This window comes from Drosophila mauritiana, chromosome X, assembly GCF_004382145.1.
Source record: "Drosophila mauritiana strain mau12 chromosome X, ASM438214v1, whole genome shotgun sequence".
NCBI lineage: Eukaryota > Metazoa > Arthropoda > Insecta > Diptera > Drosophilidae > Drosophila > Drosophila mauritiana.
Window position 1 is genome coordinate 1,725,043 of NC_046672.1, and position 13,808 is coordinate 1,738,850.

General features: G+C 49.8%; 1 protein-coding gene across 1 annotated transcript in view; it reads right to left on the bottom strand.

Annotated features, from left to right (window-relative positions):
* The window catches only part of LOC117148782 (delta-sarcoglycan), a 30,976-nt gene that overhangs the window by 14,113 nt on the left and 3,055 nt on the right, over positions 1-13,808 (bottom strand). The window lies entirely within an intron of this gene.

Consider the following 13,808-nt stretch of genomic DNA (forward strand, 5'->3'; position numbering starts at 1 on the left):
TCATCGATGGCTGGCTGGGTAGTCACTTAGCGCACCGGGAACACTTTACACTTTAAGCCAGAACCCCGGAGATCCCTTTCTGAAGCTTTCAAGAAGCTGGCATGAAGAGGGGGTGGCACGTAGCAGAAAAGCAGAAAAGGACCCAAGAGGAAACCCGACACTAATTAAAGGCATTTGTTGTAGCAGTTTCATTCAATTAATTATTTCGACTATCATCGCTGTCAATCTTTTTATCTGGAAATCTGCCTGCCAGCATCCAGGACTAGGACTCGGACTCAGACTCTGACTCGGACTCGGACTAGGAGCAAACTTCGTGCTGCGGAGCAGCAGAACTTATTTGTTTTGTCTGCCAGCCGCCGGTTGGAGCAGCCGCCGAGCCAGGTCCGTCCGAGGACTGCTCCTCCCCAGCCAAGTGCTGGTTAATGCTTTGTTTCACGCTCCGCAGTGCGACTGCCTTGGCCACATCCTCCGCCGTGCGTCTCGTTTCCTAGGCACTCCTGCTCGCTGTCCATCATCCGTCAGCCATCCTGCACAGCTACTGTTTTGCAAATTGCCTTTTGTTGTTCGAGTGGCGTGGTGTGGCGATACCGCCCATCCTGCCCATGTTGCTCATCCTTCCAGCTCCTTACTCGAATATCATCGAGTGCCTTGACAATCGCAGGCTGATTCGCCCGTCGCATTCTTCTTCTTTTTAGAGCCACTTTCTGGACAAATCTGCGGCTGGAAGCACCGCAGCGGAGGCCGACCGGCGCCACCTGGCGCGTCCTGGCGATGTAGACCCACACGCAGATAGTGTTTGCTTCCTCAATGGGACACCCACACGTGCACGGACGCCACACACATACACACACTGAGTGGCGGTGCCAGTGACCTTTTTATGCAAATATTCCCCAAAGGCAAGCAGGCGGCATTGTGTGTACAACCAAATGGGCGGGGACTGCTCGGCCCACAAAGGCTGGCCAGTTAGCCGACTCACGTTCGGCTTTATCTGTATCGTAATCTTTATCTGGCAACGTCCATGGAATACCTGCCAAATCATGTATGGCACAAAGGAATGTCCCCTGGTGACCCAACATTAAAGCTGAGCATTCGGTGTTTGCAAAATTGGCCCCAGCTGAGCAGCACCCACTCGCCCATGTGGGTGTGTCGAGAGTAGTCGTCCTTTAAGATACTCGCACATGGACATGCAACACTTGGACTCCTTGGCAAGGACCTTTTCAGGTCCGCTGTGATTGCTGGCCATTACAGCTTGATCGCCAGTCCTGCGTGAATCCCCTCCACAAGGCCCAGAGATCATTCTTTTGTGCGAGTGTTGCGATGAACTCGAGGCTGGGGGTGGAGCCATGCAGCTGGGTGGCCTGTCAGCTTGGCGGCCCTGATGCAGTGAATCGTGGCAGGACGCAATGCCGTTGGACAAACGACGGCGAACGTTGAACGGTGAACGGCGCTATTGCAATCTAGATTCGAGATGGGAATCGTAAAACCGGAAATAAAACAGGAAAATTAAAAACGTACAAAAGGTGCAAACCAGAGAGGCGCGGCACGAAGGCAGTGTGCGCAAACAGAGAGGAAAATGGCACACGGATAGACAGTCCGACATCCAGGCATTCGGGGTGGCTACTACCAGCTACCAACTACCAACTACCAACTACCCACTACCAACTACCGACTAGTGACTCCCTGGATTCTAAGAGCAACACATTCAGGCGGCAGGGCCAGCGAGGTAGTTAGGCAAACACACAAAGGTAAAAAATATACGACTCCGAGGGCAATATGTAAAATGAGAATTGCAAAGTGCGGACGGATGGTGAATGGCGGATGGTGGATCGGGAGCCACCTCCGAATCCGGCCCGACCAGGTCCTATTAAAGCCTATAGCCCCCATTGAGCCCATCGAAAGGGACCATGGCCATGGGCGTTTTTATCGCTGGCTCTGTGGGCGACAAGACGTCAAGTGTGCTTTAAAGCCACTACCATATCAGACTGCAAACACGCCCCAAAAGTCAACTTTTGGCATTATTCAAATCGGTTTAAGTCGGCAGCGTTCGATCGAATCGAATCGAATGGAATCACACGGATGTGTAGATGGATGTGGAGTTGGGACAACTAGTCCAGGGCACGCAATGATGCCATAAACAGCAGCAGAAAGACCAACAACAACAACGCCGGCGAACGTGGCAGGAGCAGCGCCAAAAATGGCACAATACCTCCACTCTGGGAGCGGAGGCGAAAACAATTACTTAAAGCAATTCTTCCGAACCATTTGTACGAAATCCACAAATTAAGGCACTTGCTCCGTAGACAGCCGCAGTCGCACGTAATATGTACACGCTCCAATGGAAGGGGCAATCCGGGTGCGGGTGTCATGACAGCTGTCGAATGTCGACCCCCAGCTCCCAGTTCCCAGTTCCAACTGCTCATCTATCTGACATCCGGCAGTTAGACTGTTGGCTAAAAGCCGTTAAATCGCGGTGCAGGAGCCAAAGCCAGCGCCGAAAGTAAAATCAAAGTCAATAACGAACAAGAAGCAAAGAAATGATGAAAATCTCGAAAAAATACAGCAATCAAATGCAATAAAAGTCGGGAAAATAGGGAAACCGGGAAGCTGGGAAACTTGGGGGGACCAGAGGAAAATGTTTTGCTACATAGGACCTAAAGGCGGGAAAACAGGGAATAGGGAACAGGGAAAACAACAAGTGGCATTCTGCATGCAGAAAGGGAAATAGCCAGCGAATAGAAAGGAATTTGCCAACATTGAAACCGAGCACAACAGATACAATATTTCAATGTTGCAGACAGAAAGGAAAAGTTGAAGTTCCATTGGCCGTTGCCAAAGCAGCTCCCATCATTAAATCGCAGGACTTCGCTAGCGAAATGGCCATTTAATCGGCCATCCTGTGGCTTCTGGGTCACCATTTTGCTAGCTGTGCATGGGCAAGCCAATAGAACGAATATGTATCTAATAATGGCCTATAGCTGCATGTTCTAAGCCAGAAAGCCAGGCAATCCGAATGCTGTTGCCACACGTATGTGCCACTTCAGTTCATTCTGCCCGCGTTTCCGCTCAATTACCTGTCGCAACTTGGACTGAAAAGTTTTTCCCATCTTCTCCCCACATTTTCCATTCTGGGAAAGTCTTCAGCGCGTATTGTCCAAAGACTGCCTGCCATTGATTCGAGCCCCATGGTGCTACTCCCTCCTCCCACCGCCCTTCGGCGAGGAGGAGCTGCGTCGGCAAGGATGCGGAGCGCGCGAGGCAGGACGACCCACAGAGACAAGGACGAGTGAGAGTGCAAGCCTTTGCTGCCACAACGTGCTCATTTATTTATGACAATTTATGCGTCGGCGGAGAGCATCGCGGAAAGACAGTACGACAAAAAGACAGAGCGACAGAAAGACAGAGAGGCGGCAAGAATCTTTATTCATTGATTATTTAACGACTTCTTAAGTGGTTTCTTAAGTACACAAAAAACTCACCGCTTATGTGCGATTAAGCCAAAGTAGACGCACAAGTAGATTTGAGCGTGTGTGTGTGTGTGTTTGGTTTTTTGGCGTCTAGGCCAAGTCAATGTCAAAGTGAATTGATGAGGCGCCGAGGCAAACTTCTGCACCACCACCACTGGGACAGTGGAGCCTCGGACGACGGACGGCGGAGCTGCGCCACAGCGGTTATCGAGTAATGAGCAACTTAGCCAGTGGCACTTGCCCAACTTGCGCTACCCGTTACGCATTTTCATGCAAACTGCCGCACGAAGGGAGTTCAGAAGAAAAGAAATGGAAACGAGAAAAGGTCAAAGCAACTAAGTCGGGATAAACTGCGACTACTTAAGTTGCTCCAACCAACGGCAGACGGGCAAAGTTTGCGGACCCTAGCAAGCCAATGATGAAGTTGCCACAGTCAAAAGCGAAAGAAAGTGGCGGCTTTCTTCATATTTTTGTGGGACAAATCAACAGAACTAGCAGCTGCAGCTGGTGGAGTCACAAGCTTCATTTTAGGCCACCCCTCGCGACGTTTGAGAAATGAACACTATTCATCGACCCAACATTCATTTTCATTGCATACTTTTAGGTTCGCGTGATTTCTGGCTGCGCTCTACGTTCCACAATCCTTACCACAACATTGAATTTCCAACATTGAAAGACTGTTACAACATTCAACAAAAGACATCAAAACGTAAACGTAACATTGAAAATGCAACATTGAAATTACATTGAATATGCAACATTAAATTTGCATTATTGACTTTGCAACATTTTCAAAATAAAATTACCACAATACTAGTTGGTTGAAGTGAGCATGACAAAATCTGTGGAATATAGAAATTAAATTAGATTCCCCCACTCCGCTCACCACTCGCCTTTCCGCCGGGCACGAAAAGCCGTGTGGCGACACTGCTAATTGTGCGAGATTTAAAGAAGACTGCTCCTGCTCCTTGTGGAGGCTGGCTCCACCGTTCCACTGGCGCAGCTGGGTTGTCGGTGTTTGTGTGGCAAACAGCGGAGCGTTGAAATAGAACTTCCGGCGGCAACGGAAAAAACTCTAACGAAAATCCCATCGTAATGCAATATTCATTTTTCTGGTCACGTACGTAAAGTAAATCAATTAAGTTGTCATAAATTGTAGCACTGCAGCCGACGAGCCCCGTACCCAGTCTCCAGTTCCCCGTCCCCCAGTCATCCGACTCCTCTCCCTTCTTCACTGCGAGGACCCCGAATCCCTCCGCATCCCTCCGTCCAACGTCTCGGTCGGGCACTCTATGTACGTATGTATGTGTATAGGGAGCCATACCCTTTGCGCCGGAGTCGCCTGCGTGGATGCTTTTTGTTGACAGGCTCTTATTTGATTTGCGTTCTATTTGTGCAGCAAATTGAGCGGCATTTTCTTTTTTGCGCTACCACCCCTCCCCCCTCCACGACGCAAAGTGTCTCATTTAATCCTCGAAAATGCTCACAGAGCGTGCATATATATGTATATATATATATGGACATTTTACAAAGCGCGACGAGCCAGAAACCGCAGGATTGCTTGCGAATTTTCTCAGCTATTAAGCCATTTCGCCGGCAACTCGCCGGAGCAGGAGGAGCTGTCTAGGATTCCTGGGCACTGACACAGTGTTACTTCGTCCGGCAGCTCCTTGACCACAGGAACTAAACGGTTTAGATGGCCACTTAACGCGGAAAGCTTCTGGGCAAGGCAAATGTTTATTCTATAAAAATGGTGCCCTTCGAGGCACTTTGTTCTTGAATATACAAATATTTCGAATTTCTTTTTGAACAGGATTCATTTTGATCCGAGTCCGTGGAAGGAGGAGAAGTCCAAGGAGGAGGAGGAGGAGGAAGATGAGAGCATTCCACGCTAGACAAGAAATATTTCCAGCTGCTCAATATACAATAGCCAGTTTAATATGAAGGTATAAATTTGAAAGACCCCATTCCCAGACAAACAATTTACGATGACACATTGTCGTCGTATTTTTCCCAGGCAGGACCACTTCCCCGAAGCTGAAGCTGGAGCTGAGCTGATGCTGATGCCGGGGCCATATCCAAAGCATTCCGAGTAACCAATTCGCCGTTGTCTGAACCGCACGCAACCCCGCAGAACCCCACCCATTTCCATCCAGCTCCACCCAAGTCCTGGCCGCAGACTTGCCGCACTTTAGTTAAGCTCAAAATGATTGCGTATAATTTGGCAGCATTTAGTGGCTGCCGGGGCGGATGACAGCGACCGAGTCCCGAAACGGGATTCCTCTTTTATTTCAACAAGGATTATTTACTTCGCCAAAGATTCAATAACCATTTTGAAATGAGCGCAATTTCGAGGGGCTTTCGTTCCGTCGTCGCAGCATAAGCTCTGAAATAATGTGGCATAAGGGCCCATTCCACTTCACTCCACTCCGGCTCCGCGTTACTCGAATCCTGGGCGTCCAGGAAAATGGGCCAACTAAATTAGACGTTTTAGGAATACCCCGCTGGAGCGGAAGTCCCTCATCCACGCGCTGTGTGTGGTGTGGGTGGCAGGACAGCCCAGTTACAGGACAGCCAGCTGGTGACTCATCCCTGATGACTGCCACTGCGGCAACCACACACTTATCAATTAAAAGCTTTGCACTGAAGCCGCCGATAAAACCGCTGTCAGTTGAGCTCGGCAGCGAGTTAATGGCGTTTTATCAAGTCGTTTTCGGGTTTTGTGTGCAATTTTAATTAAAGTTGATTAAATGCCCATGCCGTGCCACGGGGCCACATGCATTATGAGCGGCTGTCAGGGAATGTCGATGTACATCCCACTTCACCAGCACTGTCACCAGCAGGATGCTTGTGAAACGATCCCTATCCCTATCCCTATACCAATCCAATAGCAGCTCCTAGATGCAGTCAATCACTGTCTCGTTTTGGGTTTGCCCGAATTAAGGAAATTGGACTTCATCATTTTAAAACGTCCATCAGGACAGAGGGATATGCATGCATAGGTGGCGGCTGATCAACCGTCACAGATTGAGGATTGAGGGCACCACCACCGATTGAATCTGACCTGGTCAGAAATCGTGTAATTGTTGAGACTATTAAGGAAATTAGATTTCCCCCTCTACTGTTCTATTCCCTTCCGTTTTGTTCTGTTGAGTTCTCCACTTTTTTCGAACTCCAGCTGGGCATTTGCAATCACGTTCTTCACTCTGCCACTCCGGCTCCAAATCGCAGAGCAGAGCAGACCAGCGCTGCGCAGCGCTGCCCCTTGTGGCGCCTCCACGTTTCGAAATTCGAGTGCAGTATGCATGTACAAATCTAATAATTCTTTGCCAACTGTCACTCCATTAGCGGCAAATCCAGCGGAATGAAGAACCGACGGACGGAGCGGGTGGTGGACAACGGCCAGGCGAAGCCACTTCCTGCTCCTCGGGCGCCTTTTTTAAGGGGCGCCCAAAGGTCTGGAGACTGAGGAGGTCAGAGATTTGGGGCATTATGTGTAAGCATGCGTCTGGAGCTGCTGCTCCGCGCCCTACCCCTCCTCCTCCGGCTGCGACTATGCCAATTGGTCCTTGAGCGACGGTATTTGTGCGCGTGCATCGATCTTTCGTCCCAGCGTACCCCTGCTCCTCCGTCCGAACGAAGATGATGGGCAGTGGTAGTCGCGGGCAGTGGCGTAAGGACATTACTCCCACTCCTTTTCCTGCGCTCCTTGGGCGGCTGCCACCCCTGCGTACGCCACTGTGTGTATGTGTTTGGATACTATTTCGAGGTTTGGCGATTTATTTTGCACAAGTTTTAATTTCCGGCAAATTTCCTAGTACAATTTCCCCTCTCAGAGCTTGCCACGGTTGCGCTTTTCCCCACTGCACTCACAAGTGGCGCACTTTGTCCCGCCCCCCGACAGACACCGCCCACCCACCGCCCACTTCCCGCTTCTATAAATTACCCTAAGATGGCGACATGGCTCTATTTGGGCCATTGCGTACTGGATGTGTGTTGGTGCAGAGGGAGGGGGGTGGTGGGTCAGTGGGTTCAGGAGTTCGGGTCAAAGCACTCATACATTGTAGATTTGTGCAATTTTATGTAAATTAGGCAAGCGCGATTCCAGGGGCTTCTTGGCATCGCCATCGAGCAGTTTCCACCCATCCGTTCGAACTGGCAGCTTGGCAAGGTCTTATTTCTGGCCACGTGCCACTTGCCACGGCGCGCAGATAATCACTTGATGGCAGATTGATGGGCTGTGCTCGCTGACGAACTGCATCACTGGCCAGTGGTCGCGATGCGAGCTCAGCGAGGAGCAGATACAAAGTGCCCCGGGGCGGCGGAAAAAAACCGAATGCCAATCATAGACAATAAGGATTGCAAATTTTGAAGGGGCCCAGTGGCCCGTCGCCTGCCCAGAACACGACTTTCTACTTTCTGCACCGGTTTTATTGCCCCATGCAACATCCACTCCACCATACGCCAGCCGCCATCCTCTCCACGACTGGACCATTCGGATCGGCGGTTTCCCAGCCCCTCGACGGCAGACATGCTGTCCCAGGTCGGCCGTTAAATGAAAATGCCGATGCCGATGCCGCCAAGCCGATGCCAACGGACAAACGGCGGCAACTTGATCTGGCCCAAAAGCGTTTGATTTGGCTCGGGCCAGAAGGCCACACAGTGCTAAACAAAACGTGGTCGAAAATTGTATCAAAAGAAAAAGCGGGAAGAGAAAAACAATTGGCATTCAATTGACGGCAATCATCGGCAGTCTGAACCGTGATTTCGATTCGGCTGCAGTTACAGCACATACTCTACGAATGTACATACATGCGAGTATGTGCCCCAAACAGGAGGGGCACCATTCAGGCAGCAAGGATCGCCGAAATGAAATCCTATTAGGGGTCACTTTTTATCTCTTTGACTAATCGCCGGGAAGCCGGCAAACGGGCAACCTCCATCAACTGGCCACGGACTCGAATTTAATTCAATATGTTGATGCTGCTCCTATACTCGCACTCCATGCCGACGACGACTGGATACCCTTGCTGGAATCTCCGGGGTACGACTGCTTCGAAGCTGCCCTGTGCCCAAACTCGAATATGCAAATTATAGTCTATTTGCTCATTCTTATCATTAAAAAACCGGTGGCGCCGGCAGAAGGAGGCAGAAGTCAACCAAGCCAGAAGGCAAAGTTTCATTTCCGTTTCGTACAATTAAACTTGTTAAGTTGCCCTTTATTTCCAGCCTTGGGGCCCTCGCCCTTCGGCCTTTGGCTGCCAGCACACGCTGCTGGCCATGCAACTTTTTATTTACTAGACTTCCGATGAAGCCCAACCAGCAGTTGGAGTTGGAGTTGGAGCTGGAGCTGGAGTGCAAGTGGCAGTTGGAGCGGAAGTAGAGGAGTCAGTGGGCGCTGGAAGAGCTGAAGGCGGAGCGTTTGACGCGGTTTGGGCTGCGCCCGTAAGTATATCTTATTATCAGTAGTTGCCACGCCGAGCAGAAAAACATTGGCCAGCAAGGAGGCAGCCTACAAGAGGCACCGCCATCGCTCCCGCCACCGACCAGCAGCCAATAACTTTGGCCATAATTCATCAGTTGTGCGCGCTGCAAAGTCCTTTCAACTGCTGCTCAGTTGCCAAATATGGTTTTTGTGCTTGCCTCTGCAACTATACCATACCATACTATACTGTACTCGCATATTTTTCGGGGCTCAGTTTCGGGCTCGGGCGGGCCTGGTCTTTATAAGTTTATATATCTGTCTTTCGCCGTGTCTAAATGTGATACATGCCCACGCCACAAGTTGCTAGTTTGCAGCACAACAGAGGCACTGCACTCCCCAGCCCAGCCCAGCACAGCCCAGCCCAGCACCACCCTAATCCTCCAATCCTGCAATCCCCTGCAATGCCCCCCGAAGGATGACAGGAGCGCCCTTCGTACCGATTCTCCCGTTCCAGCTGACTGCCGCTGTTCAGCTTGTTTCAATTTTTCTGGCCAAGTTGATGCCGGGAAACAGATTGTTTGCTGCAAACACTGGGCCGACAACAAGGGCAAAGGCGGCAAAAAGTGTCGGCGCTGCAAATTTTCCTTAGCAGCTTGAAGTTCCTGCCTCCACGGCGGTGCATCCACGTCCATTCCACATCCACATCCGCCTCCTCCTCCTCGGCTGGTGGCCATGCACTCTTATCTGCTGATGGTGTAAATTTCTTAAAGTTACCAACTTGTCCGTTGTTGCTGCTCCTGCTGCTCCTCGTCCTTATTTCGTGGGGCGTCTTTTGGCAAGTGGCAAGTGGAATGTGGCAAGTGGGTAGTGGGTAGTGGGTAGTTGGTAGTGGTCGGTCGCTTTTCTGCTCCTGCTGCTTTTGTGTCTGGGCCCTGCCTATTATTTTGCTGCTTTTCCGCCTGCGTGGGCGCTAGAAATAATACCGCAGCTAATTTAGTTAATAAATCATGGAAAAACGCTTCGAAGGCGTCGACTTCTCGGCTCCGCTTGGCAGCCATATCCGTTCAACCGTCCAAGGTGCCTCATGTCGCTTTACAGGCTGGATGCACCATGGGATGGATGACTGGCCGGCTAGCTGGTTGGCTGGTTGGCTGGCTGGCCATATATCACCACCGATGAGCCGCACAAGGTCGCGTAATTATCAGCTCGATTAAACATTCGCCGCGATTGCCATCGAATGGGATTGAAACATTATAGAGCAGGTGCTCCGACTGGGTTGGCCAAAGTAGACGCTACTGACGCATTGCATCCATGTGGTGAGCTGTGAGCTGCTCCTCCTGATCCCCCGCGAGGTCTCCTGGACCAGAAAGCACTTTGTAAATGGAACCTGCTGCCGATTGGTGGTGGGTGCATTGGCGTGCATATTTGCCGATTTACATTGCGAATTTTTGTTTAAACACGCGCATGCAGATCAATCAGAGTCAGTCTTGGCCAGCCAAAGCCTTTTGGCCCACCGCTCCGCCCACTTTCGCCCACTTCCGCCCACTGGGGCAGCAACACCCACCGCATTGCTGGCAGTGTGTGTTAACACACACACACACGCAATCGACTGTTTGCGTACATTGGCACGCTTTTGAGAGGTTTTTCCTGCTCTCGTTCTTCGCTCGTGCTGCCGTCGCTGTTGCTATTATTGTATTTAAATTTAAATTTAAATTTAAATTTACATTTTTTCGAGCGTATTTGCGAAAAAAAATATTCCGCATTCAAACGAGTCGAACGCACAAACACAAACATTTGCTTTCTTTCCCTTTGCCGTATTTAATTGCACCGCAACTTAAATTTGTTGGCACTGCGCTATTTATACAATCATATGCGTGTTATATAAGGCCTACAAGTAGATTGGAACTAAGCGATTTAATCAAATGAGGTGCTACTTGCCGCACTCTGAATGCGAACATAACATTTAAAAAAAAACCCAAAAGCAGCCAGAAGATTCAATTCCAACACCCAAAGAGTGTTGCACACTTTGTGGGGTTGCGAAGGAATTTTTAATATATTCAGATGAAGCGGTTGGTCGGTTGAGGGATGGGGGATGGGGGATGGGAGATGGGGCGGAGATCGTAAGACAAGAGTCCACAAGGCCGCAATCCCAATCCTCCCATCCTTAGCCCCGTAAGTGGCCAGCGGTGGGCATTAGCTGCACAGTGGAGCCTGGAAATGGAGGACACACGAGCGAGAGCCGGGCCAAATTATTTTGCAATAAATTTTGTGACATATTTCCCTGAATGTGAGTAACGTTTTGGGGCAGACAGGTAACATCTGGGGGGTTGTCGGCGGTTCGGCACGAGGCTACAGCAGACACACATTAAATGCACATCAGGCAGCGCAATCGCAGCTTAAATTGTCTAAGAAAATGTGACACCGGTAGCGACTCCTGAACTCCTACGGAATCCGGAAAGCGCGAACCAGAACTATGCAGGAGCCACTCCCAGACCCCAGATCCCATATCCCAGATCCGTGAATCCAAGAAACCTAGTAGGTGGCAGCTCGCAGCGCGGCGATTTCGCAATCTGCGACTGTGACTTTATGACAGTTTGATTTATACATTATTGAAAAAGTTTTGTCGCAGGCGCAGAAATCAGTCGCCAGCACCGACAATCACGTAGCCAATGCGACATTAGCACTGACAGTCCGACACCTCAGCTCAGTCCCCGTGCACTGGGAGAAACCGAGGTGGCTGGCCAGCAGATGGTAGTTGCCACTTGCTACTTGCTACTTCTTCCCGGTGCACGACTGCTTTCCGTGGATGTGGAGTGGGCGCCAAGACACGATACGCACAGTAAGCTCATAAATAATTTTGATGCCAAAAATGTTGTCTTTGAGCCACGCCCCCGCTTCCAACCCGCCCACTGCCAGCCAAGCGGCGCCAATGAAGGGAAATCCATTTTTAATGCGCTCTAGCTGGTATCAATATCGGCATCGAGTCCGCCACCCAGACCGGGATGTATAGAACCTATGGGTCTGGCCCATCCTAGCCCATCCTGGCCCATCCATGGCATGCGTAAGTTTCGCTCAATGCGCTCCATCGATATCATGGGCCATCCCACGCCGAGTCTGCCAGTTACTTTTTGGCCTGGAAATTAATTAAAAAAGTTTCCAATCGGCCCTCTATGTGTCAGTGTCGTGGGAAAAAGGGCACTGAGTACTTCTTCTTTGGTGCGCTGACAACTAAGACGCCTCAAAGTCGAGTAATCAGGAGGCCTGGGCGCGGAATGCGGCCGTTCGCCTCGGAGGAGCTGCCTCCTCCTGCACAAACAGTTGGCGAAAACAAAGAAATCCGCGTATGGGTCACACACTCTTGGGCTGCCATCCTAGCCTGCCATCCACCTGCGGAGGAGCGCTTGGCGCTTGGCTTTTCATATAAAAATACGACGGATGGAGTAGCGGATGACGGGATGGGGTGGCGGAGCGGAGAGCTCGAGTCCCGGAGCTGGGGGCCTCGTACGTACATTAAAAAAAGTTTTAATTTATGTCAAAAGCTTTCACCAAGAATTTTAATATGCGCACAATTTTTGCGAACTTGTCCCTGCACCGCCCCACTCCGCCCCGCCGCCTACACCGTGTTAGCCTGGTTGTTAGGAGTTAGGAGTGGAGCCCCCTTTCCGCACTCCCGCCAACCCGGCAGCGCCCTTAGTTATCGAATCCTGGTGAGCTGCGACCAGGACAACATTTTGCGCAGAATGCCAAAATGGAAACTATTTTTGAATAGCCCTTACCATGGAGGCTCCTTGGAAGGGCTGAGTCAAGTCCGCACCTTGTTCGCTTGACAGGATGTGTGAGCTGCACCACAAAGCTTTGTTCTGCTGCTCCATATAGTATGTATGTACATATGTGTGTATTGGGATGCAATTGCCATCGACATCAGCTCAGCCTTGTTTGCTATGCTCTCCTGTCGCAATAGCAACACACTTCGTCGGCCACAAACGGAGAAACAAACCAATCCTTTCCAGCTTCATCGCAACTCCATCTGGAGTCCGATGTTTCCTTTGAGGCGATGACACTTTGCTCTGCCACTTTCCCTGATTCGGTTTGCATCTTGATTTTCTAGACATTCTGCACTCAGCTCAAGCGAAGTAACCCGCCCAACTTGGCCCACTCAACTCCAAGGAACGTCTCTGTTGGGCGGAATTTGAGCTTTCTTCGTCCGCTCCAGTCAATCTAATATAAATATCTAAGCCCATTCATTCGTAGGAGTGCTTGCGTTATCATCACTTGAGTTGCTGCGCCAAAAGATGTTTATATGCGATGTTAAAAAAAATTGAATACACCCCGCACCCAGAATCTAAGAAAGAAGTTGATGAAAATTTCAATTTTCAATGAATCAATTGCGAATTTACTGCTTAATAATGTATTGTTTCATCAAAGCTATGATTCCCCAGGACATGTAAAATCATCACTAGTTTTCATTCAAACTCAACGGCGATTATGCTTTACCTATGATTACTAGGTGTTAATAAAATACTGAAAAGTAGTAAATGGAACTGCTGCGAAGTACGTCGAACAGTCAACAGATGGCGGTACATATGTATCATCAAAGAGCTTTGCAAGGGAGCGCGCACTCGCTAAGTTGGGAGATGTCCTCGCTGAGAGCCATTTACAATCCGGTGCGACCAGGGCCGCAACATCAAAAAATACTAATGCGTGCAACTAAGCCAAGTAACAGAAAAATAACAAAAACATCGCAATGGCGATATCACTGTTAGCATACAAAATAAATAAGCTATGCCCATATATAAAATTATTAAGCACTTTTATTAACAATTTCGCATTTAGTGTTAAATAAATGTTAAACACTAAAGAAAGAATGTGATAAAAACTAATGATACATCTTTTCATATTAAAATAATTTGTATGTAGTA